The sequence below is a fragment of the Phalaenopsis equestris genome, unplaced genomic scaffold (genome assembly GCF_001263595.1).
Source record: "Phalaenopsis equestris unplaced genomic scaffold, ASM126359v1 Scaffold206422, whole genome shotgun sequence".
NCBI classification, from domain to species: Eukaryota; Viridiplantae; Streptophyta; class Magnoliopsida; order Asparagales; family Orchidaceae; genus Phalaenopsis; species Phalaenopsis equestris.
This window is the reverse complement of record NW_018225828.1, coordinates 61,807-71,931: the sequence shown is the minus strand read 5'-3', so window position 1 is coordinate 71,931 and position 10,125 is coordinate 61,807.

The following is a 10,125-nucleotide window of genomic DNA, read 5'->3' as shown; positions in this document are numbered from 1 at the left end:
TACAAAAGACCCAAAACAAAAATGCTTCGAGCAGCTCTAGCCAATCCGATCCTGTGCCAAAAGAAAGTTACACCGTCTGGAAGATGCTGCAACAAAAACTTAGAAAAGACGACATGTAGCCAGAAAATCCTCAAAAAGTGCCAGAAAAGCATCAGTAAGATAACATAACGGATTAGAAGGAAATTAAGCTGAAAATACATAAAACCATTTAGGAGAGTTAGTTTAAAGATAGTACTTCCTGCAGATATTCCAGCTCCGGGAACATAGCAATATCTAAATAAAGTAAAAGAGGTAAGGATGTAAAAAACACCACCCAGCAAGTTCTTAATACCATCCATTCTTTGATCAAGCTTCCTCAAAATTGCAATGAACAAAAGACCATATAAATCAAAGATAGTAGAAAATAAATCATTAAGCACACCATCTAGCAATTTCAATATACCAGCCATTTTTTGCCCAAGTCTCTGGGTAATAAACAATACACAAATAAAATAAAGGTGGTAAAAAAGTAATTTATAGAGAAGCCACCAAGCAAGTCCCAGATTCCAGCAATCTGAAGTAAGAAGCAAAATACTAAGAAAAAAAGGTGGTAATAATGTAAATGAAAGTGAAAAACCACCGAGCAAAATCAAATACCAGCCAGGCGTGACCCTGCTCCAGGAAAAAGCAATAGCTAAATAAATTAAAGGTGGTAAGGATGTAAAAACACCACCCAGCAAGTCCACACTACTATCCATGCTTTGACAAAGCTTCCACCAAATTGCAAGAAACAAATGACCACATAAATTAGAGGTGGTACGGTGTATATAATATAGAGAACCTCACAGCAAATTCAATCAACCAGCCATTTTTGACAAAGATTCCAAATAAATTGCAGTAACCAAATATAGTAAAGGTTGTAAAGCCACCAAGCAAGTCCCGACTTCCATCATCAATCAAAACCTAAATATAAAAGGAAAAAAATGACAATTCCACCAAAGCTAAAAAGAAATAGAAACAGACCAAACAATTAGCATCTCAAAAAAGGAGAGTGAAGAAAATCGCCTTTCAAAAGAGTGCAAAGATGCGCATGGGGAAAGTGCCACAGCTAACCTCAGAAGAATTCCTGTCCAAACAAGCTAACCAATTAGTCGGAGAGTTACCCTCTCTATATATGAAAGAAAAATGAAAAATGAACTTGTATCTTTTGATATAATCACGAATTCTATTCATATTGTCAAGCAAATCCCATCAAGGCATAGAGGTATTGTAAAACTCATCAATAAGTGTTTGAGAATCTGTATCAAAAATGATTTTTATAAAATTAAGCCTAGCCCCAACCTGTATAACTAAGAGGAAAGCCCAACTTTCTGCCTTCAAAGGAGAGGCAGTACAAATCGGAGAGGCAAAAAATTATAAACACTGTCCAAAATGATTCCATAAGATCACACCCGCACCTGCCGCGCTAGAGATCCAACTGCCATCCAAATTAAATTTAACCCAGGCCAAAGGTGGGGGTTGCCATCCTACCCACTTTAGACTGCATAATATCACTCGACAGAGAAAGGGAACGATAGGCCCGTTTGAAGTGAGCAAGTATATTAGAAAGAGTAATATGAGGAGAAGACAAATTATTACCATACATAGCCCCATATTTAGCCACCCAGATGAACCAAAGAAACACAAGAGGGTACCACCGTAAATTTTTATCGACGGACATAGCAATTTTCCAAGTATTTAGATAATACTCAATAGCAAAAGAGCAAGGCCATTTAAGTTGAAATGGTTACCCAACATATTCCAAATATGAGTAGTATAAGGACATAGAAAAAATAGATGAGCAACCGTTTCAGAGTCTTTTTTACATAAGTAACATTGGGACGCCATTTTTAAACCTTTAAGTTTCAATATATCATCCAAAGGCAAAAAATTAAGAAAAATCTCAATAAGAAAAAAGAGATAGAAGGAGAGATAAGCTTGTTCCAGATTGCATGACTCCACCTCCACGTGCTATAGGGATAAATATTAATATAAAGCATTTTTGTGGGGCATAAAACAACAGTCAATTTCCATTGAAAAGAATCCTTCGTAGTATTCTTTATGAGATGTTTAGCAATCTTAGCAGCCTCAAGAGGACCAAAAAGATCATTTATTTTATTGACATCCCAATTGACTTGAAACCAAAGATCTTAAAGAATTAAATCATGCGGGGTGCCCAAAGGCGACACAAGATTGTCACCCAACCTCCATTGATCATGCCAAATAGAGATATTGCCCTCACCAACATCCCATAAAATAAAATTACTAGCCAAAGTTCTCGCTTTTAGCGTCGCTTTCAAAATTCTAGAGTCACCGCCTTCCATTGAACGACAGTCTGATGATGATAAGAGCAATATTTGTGAAAGAGGAAATTACCCCATAAAGAGTCATTGAAGTGAAATTTAAACCTATATATATATATATATATCCGCCAATAAGGCAGGTATTGGTGGAGTCTTCAGAGACCACAATGGAAAATGTTTTTTCAGTTTTCAAGCACCTACACGTGCAAAAGATGCTATAGAGGCTGAGACTTTGGCACTTTATTGGGCTATCAAAATTTCTGTAATGAATAAGTGGAAACAATTAATTGCTGAAATGAATTCCTCCCAACTGGTGGAATATATTACTGAAAGGGCAGTCCTCCCATGGCACATCCAAAAGTGGCTAATCAAGCTGAAACAACTGTGTAAAGAGACAAAGGTGGAATTCTCTTTCATCTTTAGAGAGGGAAACTGACCTGCCAACTTCCTGGATATGGAGTGAGCTGCTTCATAGAAAATCATTGTATCCAACAAACCCCTTGCTATGCTTGCCTGCTTAAAGGGGATACAATGCAGATCCCATACCTGAGAATTTGTAACTAGTGCATGGTTTTGTATCTTTAGGTGCAAACACGCTTAAATAATAAAATGTTCAAACTAAACTACAAACACTCTTATATATATATATATATATATATATTGATAAAAGGAGACTAGGCTCCTATTTCATTAATAAAAAGATACAAAAATGAAGGCAAGAAAGGCACTTCCCAACGGTTAAAGTGACAAAACTCTAAGGAAAGGTAGATCAACAAGATCTCCTTTCAACAGTAATTCTAAATGGGGAGTGGTACAAGTATCAATGATGGGGTTCTGAGTCGTGTGGGGTTGCAGGGTGTGGAGGCCAGCCTTAGCAAGCCAATTGGCAGGTCCGTTACCCTTCCTAAAAGTATGAGAAAGGGACAGCTTTATCTTCAATACCAAGGTTTGTATACCAGTGATCCACTGAATTGGATACCAAGGGGCAGATATCCTTCCTTCAAGGATGTTAAGTAAGATCATGGAGTCAGTTTCCACCATTAAAAGATTCCAAATGCACTTTATGGCCAAGAAAATTGCCCAATAAACAGCTTGTGCTTCAGCTTCCAGAGAGTCTTCAGCCTTGGCAGGAGACTGAAAATATAGCAGGCATTCACCTCTAGTATTTCTGAAAACTCCTCCAAAGCTAGCATTAGGAGAAATGAAGCAACCATGAGTATTGGCTTTGACCCAATCCATAGCAGGACAATTCCAGTGAACATGGATAGTTTGAAATTTCCTTGAACCAATGAGGGAGGATGTGCATAGGATTTCAGGAAGTTCCCTATGATAGTGCAGTTTCTATAAATAGCTATAACAGTGATTGGCAATGGTATTGGCATCCCAATGGACCTCATCAAATTTTAGCTTTTTTCTTGCCATCCAAACAAACCAAGCCATGATACAAGGGATGAAAGGGAGAAGTTGGTCCTGCCAATCTTTCCAGCATAAATAAAATACATACCAAGACAGTTGGATGGTATTTAGTTTTAGTTTGGGTAACAAAATGTTCCAAACCTACTGAACTTGATAGCATTTAAAGAACATTTAAAGATTCCTCCTCACATTTACACAGGCAACATCTTGAAGGGCCTCTCAAACCTTTTAACTTTAAAATATCATTAGTAGGAATGAAGCCATAGAAGAGCTTCCAAGAGAAAAAGGTCATGGAAGGAGAAAGAAACTTGTTCCACACACATTTAGTCAAAGAGGTCTCCTGTTGAGGAAAGTAGAAATTAGCAATGGAAGCTGAAAATGTCTGGGAAACCTTCTTCTTCACAATAAGTTTGTCCTTCCTTGATCTGTCAATGGGCTTTTTCAATATAGTGTTAAGTAATCTATTATCAAGGATATTCTGAAGAGCTTGCTGGTTCCATTCATTAGCAGACTAAAGGTCAACCACCTGTGTTGTGGAGTTGAATTGAGAACCAGTTGGAGGAGGGATCAAGCCTTCTCCAGTCCAGTTATCAAGCCACACATTGAGTCTGCCTTACCCAATATCCCAAATGAAGAGCTGTTCAACCTTTGTTCTCATCCACAACATATTTTTCCAAGTTCTAGAATCTCCCAATCTGTTGGTCACAAGAGAAGGATCCTGATCTTTGCAATATTTTCCTTTCAGAAATTTTGCCCAAATTGAAGTCTGTGCTTTAAACATAACCCAAAGTTTTCCAAAATTAGTTTAGGAAATCTGCTTGAAACTCTTAAACCCCAGACCTCCAGCTCTAGCACTGCCACAAATTCTTTGCCATCTCACCCAATGCACTTGCTTTCTCTGGCCTGCCCACAGAAATCTATTGAAAGTTCTTTCAAGTGAGGTTTGGATGGATTTCTTTATAACAGAAACCTGAGATAAATAAGATGGGAGAGCTGCCAAGATGCCTTAAGGAGAGTAATTCTTCCCCTATTGGAAAGAAAAATATTAGACCAGCTGTTGAGTTTATTGTAGACTTTAAGAAGAATATCATCAAACTAGACTTGCCTAGTACTCCCTTTAATCAATAAGGTACCCAAGTATTTCAGAGGTAGAGAACTGGAGCAAAAGCAAGTGAAATCTGAAATCCAGTGTTTGATTTCAGGCTTCACCCTTTTACTGAAGACAACCTGGCATTTTTGTTTATGAAACTTCATCCCAGAGCAATCTTGAAAGTTCTCCAGACATTGAAAAAATAATTTGACTGTGGGTTTAGTTACTTTTGAAAATATAATAACTTCATCAGCAAAGGCTAAGTGGTTAACTGCAATGTTAGATCTGTGGCTATAGAAGGAGTGAGGAGCTTTGGCCATAAGTTGATTCAACAGTTTAGATAAGTAATCAAATGCAAGTATGAAGATAGTAGGGGATAAGGGGTCACCTTGCTTGATGCCTCTAGTAGCAGTGAAGAAACCATGAGACTTTCCATTAATGAAAATAGATTGATGATTATTTGTCAGCCACCTTAGGATCAAGGAAATAAAGGATTGAGAGAAACCCCTAGCAGACAACACCTCGACAATGAAGTCCAAGTTAATGGTATCATATGCCTTTTGGATATCAAGTTTGAAAATAAGATTCTCTCCTCTACACTGTTTGTCCAAGTCCAAGACTAGTTCTTGAGCCAAGAGGACATTTTCCACTATGCTTCTTTCTTACACAAAGGCTGATTGATTTTTCACTGATAAGATGAGGTAAATGAGGCTGCAATCTGTTGGAAATGATTTTGCTAATAATTTTGGACAAAACATTTGTGAGATTAATTGGCATGAACTGATCCCAAGAGAGCTTGGAATTGTTTTTGGGGATTAAAGTAATGGTAGAGCAGTTAAAATAGTTAGGGAAATTCATCCCTTTGAAGAAGCTTTGTACTGCCTCAATGACATCCCCCATGATGATTTTGCAAGCTTTTTTGTAGAAATCAGCTGAGAATCCATTGGGCCTGCAAATTTGGAGCTGTCAATTGAGTTTAGGGCTGACCAAATTTTCAATTCCCCAGGGATAGAATCCAATTTCATATTTCTTGTATATCCTTGATCAAATAGATCTTGCTGGATTGGCATTCTGGTGAATGGAGGTTGAGTGAATAATGTTTGAAAATACTGGATGGCACTTGCTGCAATTAAGTCTTCAGAATGTATCTAATGCCCTAATGGATCTTTAATCTTGTGAATGGTATTGCATCTCCTTGTATAGTTGATACAAGCATGAAAGTACTTAGTATTTCTGTCCACTTCACAGAATCTGGTTTTTGCAAACTTTTGAGCATATAATTCCTCCTGCATACAAATAGCATTCATTAGCTTTTCATTAGCCAGCAGTAAATTTAATTCAGTATCTGGATTGTTCTCAAGCCTAACCTCCATTTTAAGCACTTCCTTATTAGCCTCCTTAACTCTCAAGTTAACATCTCCCACCACATTCTAGTTCCATTTAGGTAAATGTTTGTAAATCTTCTTTTGCAACAACCAAAGTTTGATCAGGGGGTTAGAATGATGGCAATCTCTCCACCCCAAGTATATTTGATTAAGAAAATCAGTATGAGAGGACCACATGTTGAGATATCTAAACCTGGCTTTGTGCTTGACAAGTGATGCAAAAATAGTGATGAGTAAAGGCCTATGGTCAGAGCCTGTCATACTGAGATGTTGGATAGAGGTGTGTAAAAATTCATTCAGCCATAGAGAATTAACTAGGATTCTATCCAATCTTTCCCGTAAAGGTCCTCTCCTCCATGTAAACTTGGGTCCATTGAAACCAAGATCAAATAAGCCAGCAAAGCCGATGTTGTCATTAAAGATATTCATAGAATTAGAATTAGGAGGATTGACTCAAAATTTTTCAGAAGGGGCAGAAATGGAGTTGAAATTCCCCCCACCAGCCAAAGTGAATTACAAGAATTGCTGATATTCTGAATACCCTCCCACAACTCCACTTTAGCTCTAGGAGAGCTTCCAGCATAGACAAATGTAGCAAAACCATTCTTACCTCAAAAGTTAAATTTAATATGAAAGAATTGTGGATGATCCCACAAAACTTGACACAATACTTCCTTTCTATGTAGTAACCAAATCTTATTGTTCAGATTAGCAAAATAAGAAAAGTCAGAGAATTTTTTGAGGATTTTCTGACACCATAGGTTCCAAAACAGCAATAAACCAAAACTTATACATCCTATTCAAAGAACTGAGTCTGTTAAGGGATTTAGGATGTGCCAATCCCATAACATTACAACACAAAAGTTTCATCATCCAAAGGAGATGGATTTACCCCTCCTTCTAGAGCTGGAAATGACCTCCTTGGTTTCCAAATGAATATTTTTGTCTCTGAGTAAATAAGCTCCTCCCATCACATTGTTTAACTCCTGGTCGGCCTTTTTCTTTTTTCTTGTTTTTTGGGTTTGCCAATCATCAGACAATGCAGTCTGTAGTACCTCAACTAAAGTGGAGTCCACTGGAAAATCCTTTTAAACCACCTCACCAACTTCCAACTGAGAGTTCTGGGGCTCTGGATCAGAGGTTGCAAGGGCAGCATCTTCACATGTTGTGATCTGTATTGCAGATGGTTCAAGGTGACTTATTGAAGGGCAACCAGCCTCCTTGGGTAAATTTTCAGTCACAACAAACAAATAATGGTCAGAACAAGCCATGGTTATTAGCTTGTCTACTATTTCAATCTCAATGGCCACATCAGCATTGGTGGCCAAAATAGTTTCATCAGGACCATGGGCATTCCTCACAGAAATGGTTTCATCAGGACTCTTATCAGATATAGCCCTTTCCTTCTCAGACATAGCAGCATCTTTTGAGGCCCCATGATTAGGGGTCCTTAGGTGAGGATGTAGTTTAAAAAACTTATTGTTAGTGTGCACACACATGCAACAATGGAAACAGTAGTAGGGCTTCTGTTCAACAATGATTCTCTGCCAATACCCATTATGTTCAGTTCCCAGCCATATTTCATCAACAGTTGGGAGAGTAAGGTCCCTTTCTACCAAGATTCTGGTCACTGATGGTCTTGATAAATTAAAAGTTGGAACATCCAATTTAAGTGGTTTGCCCAAGGCTTGTCCAATGTTAAAGAAAACTTTATGGTTGAAAAAATGGAGCTTTAGCCCAGGGACCTTGAACCAAATAGGAACTATAGGGAGTTCCTTGCCTGGATCAAAATCAATAGACCACTTTAAGATTTTCATAGCTTATGGCTTCCATTTTGGGATGACCTAGCTGAAATTTGCCTATTAGAGTAAATTTGCAATTTTCAGTCAGGTTATGAATATCTTCCTCATTATAAACAATTGCCATTTTACCACTTTTCCTACTCAGGGGTTTAATGAAGGGGTCAGCCACCTCATGGTAGCTTTGAGGGAAAACCAAATCATCAAAGCTTTTAAGAGGGTCAAAGTCTTTGCCTAAAACATCAGCAAAAGTGGCCTTTGCCCATTGAATATTAGTGGCTAAATCCACATTGCTAGGTTCAACCATCAACTCTCCACATCAATGGAACAGTACCCCGGCCGCCACTTAAGAGAAAAGTGCTCCAGTGAACAGAAAAACTAGAAAGAAGCTTCCAGATAGAGAAGACAAAACACCAGTAGGGAGATATCAAAAAGTAAAGAAGGGAAGGAGATTCCACCAACCTTAGGCAGTCCATGGGAACCCTAGCAGAGCCAAGCCAGTCACCACCTCATTTACTTCTATGGCTTACCATTCGGGTTTTGTTTTCTCTTACGGTGAATTTGGATTTACCCTTATTACAGCTCATTGTTAAGAATGCGTTCTTGAACAGAGATATTACAAATGAGGTGTACATGTCTCTTTCCTCTGATTTCAACTCTACTGCCTTCTCAGGGTAAGTGTGTTGGCTGTGGAAGTCTCTCTATGAACTAAATCAATCCCCACGGGCTTGGTTTGACAAGTTTACAAAAGTTGTAGTGGGTTATGGTTTTATTCAGGCTCAATCGAATCACGCTCTCTTCTTTCGACATTCATTTAATTGTCAAATTGCTATTCTTATCGTCTATATCGACGATATTGTGCTCATAGAAAATGATCTGCCAGCATTGGAGTCTTTGAAAGACATTCTATCTATGTCCTTTGAAATGAAGGAAGGACTTAATATCCCTCCAATACTTTTTAGGCATGAAAGTTGCTCAGTTATCTCGGAGCATTTGCTTCTCTCAACGCAAATATGTTATTGACCCGTTAACATAAAACAACCAGCTTTTGAAAATTATCTGATGTTCCCAAATGCCGTTCCTGTTAACAAAACTCAATACCAATGCCTTGTAGGGGAACTCATCTACATCACCCATACACGACCCGACATATGCCATGCATTTGATATAGTTAGTCAATTCATGGATGACACCTACGACCGCCATACCAGATCAGTCCATGACAGATGATCTATCTTCGAGTACTGCTCATTTGTGTGGGGAAATCTCGTCAAATGGAAAAGTAAAAAAACAGTTAGTGGTTGCTTGGAGCAGTGTTGAAGCTAAATTCCGATCTATGTTCTTGGGGATCTGTGAAGCTCTCTGGTTACACATCATGCTTCGTGAACTGCGTATGTAGACCACTTGCCCTCTGCAGTAGTTCTTTGATAATAAGACCGTAATCAGCATTGCCCACAACCCGGTTCACATGATCGTACTAAACATATGAAGATTGACAGAAGCTTCATCAAGGAAAAACTTGAATATGTGGAAATTTGTATTCCTTTTCTGTCATCCAGTGACCAACTGACAGATATTGTCACAAAGAACCTTCATCGGTCACTGTTCGATGACTTCAAATCTAAGTTGAACATAATTGACATCTATGCTTCAACTTGAAGGGGAGTATTAAAATATTAAATTAATAACAGTCATCCTTAGCCTTTTTTAATGTGCAGATTTTCTTTTATTGGCTGTTATTTGCTTTCCTATTTCTTTTCATTCTGTTTTTTATTTTTTTTCCAATTTCCCTTTATTCTATTTTTATTTCTTTCCTTATGAGTGCCCCTTGTAATTGAGTTTATATACCCTATTTCTATCAATAAAAAAGGCAGCTATGCTCCAATATACATATTTCTTTCCCTGTAAGGCTATCTTTTTTGTGGTAAGGTCACCCTCTTTAGGCCCATTAGTTTTTGGTTTCTAGACTCGGGACCTTTCCTTTTTTGAGTCCATTATACTGTTTCTAACTACTTAACATGTAGGGAGCCGATTAATGCTCCTTCTACCAATATTTATATATATATATATATATATATATATAATGTTTTTGTCTGTTGAAACTTTTTTTCTAG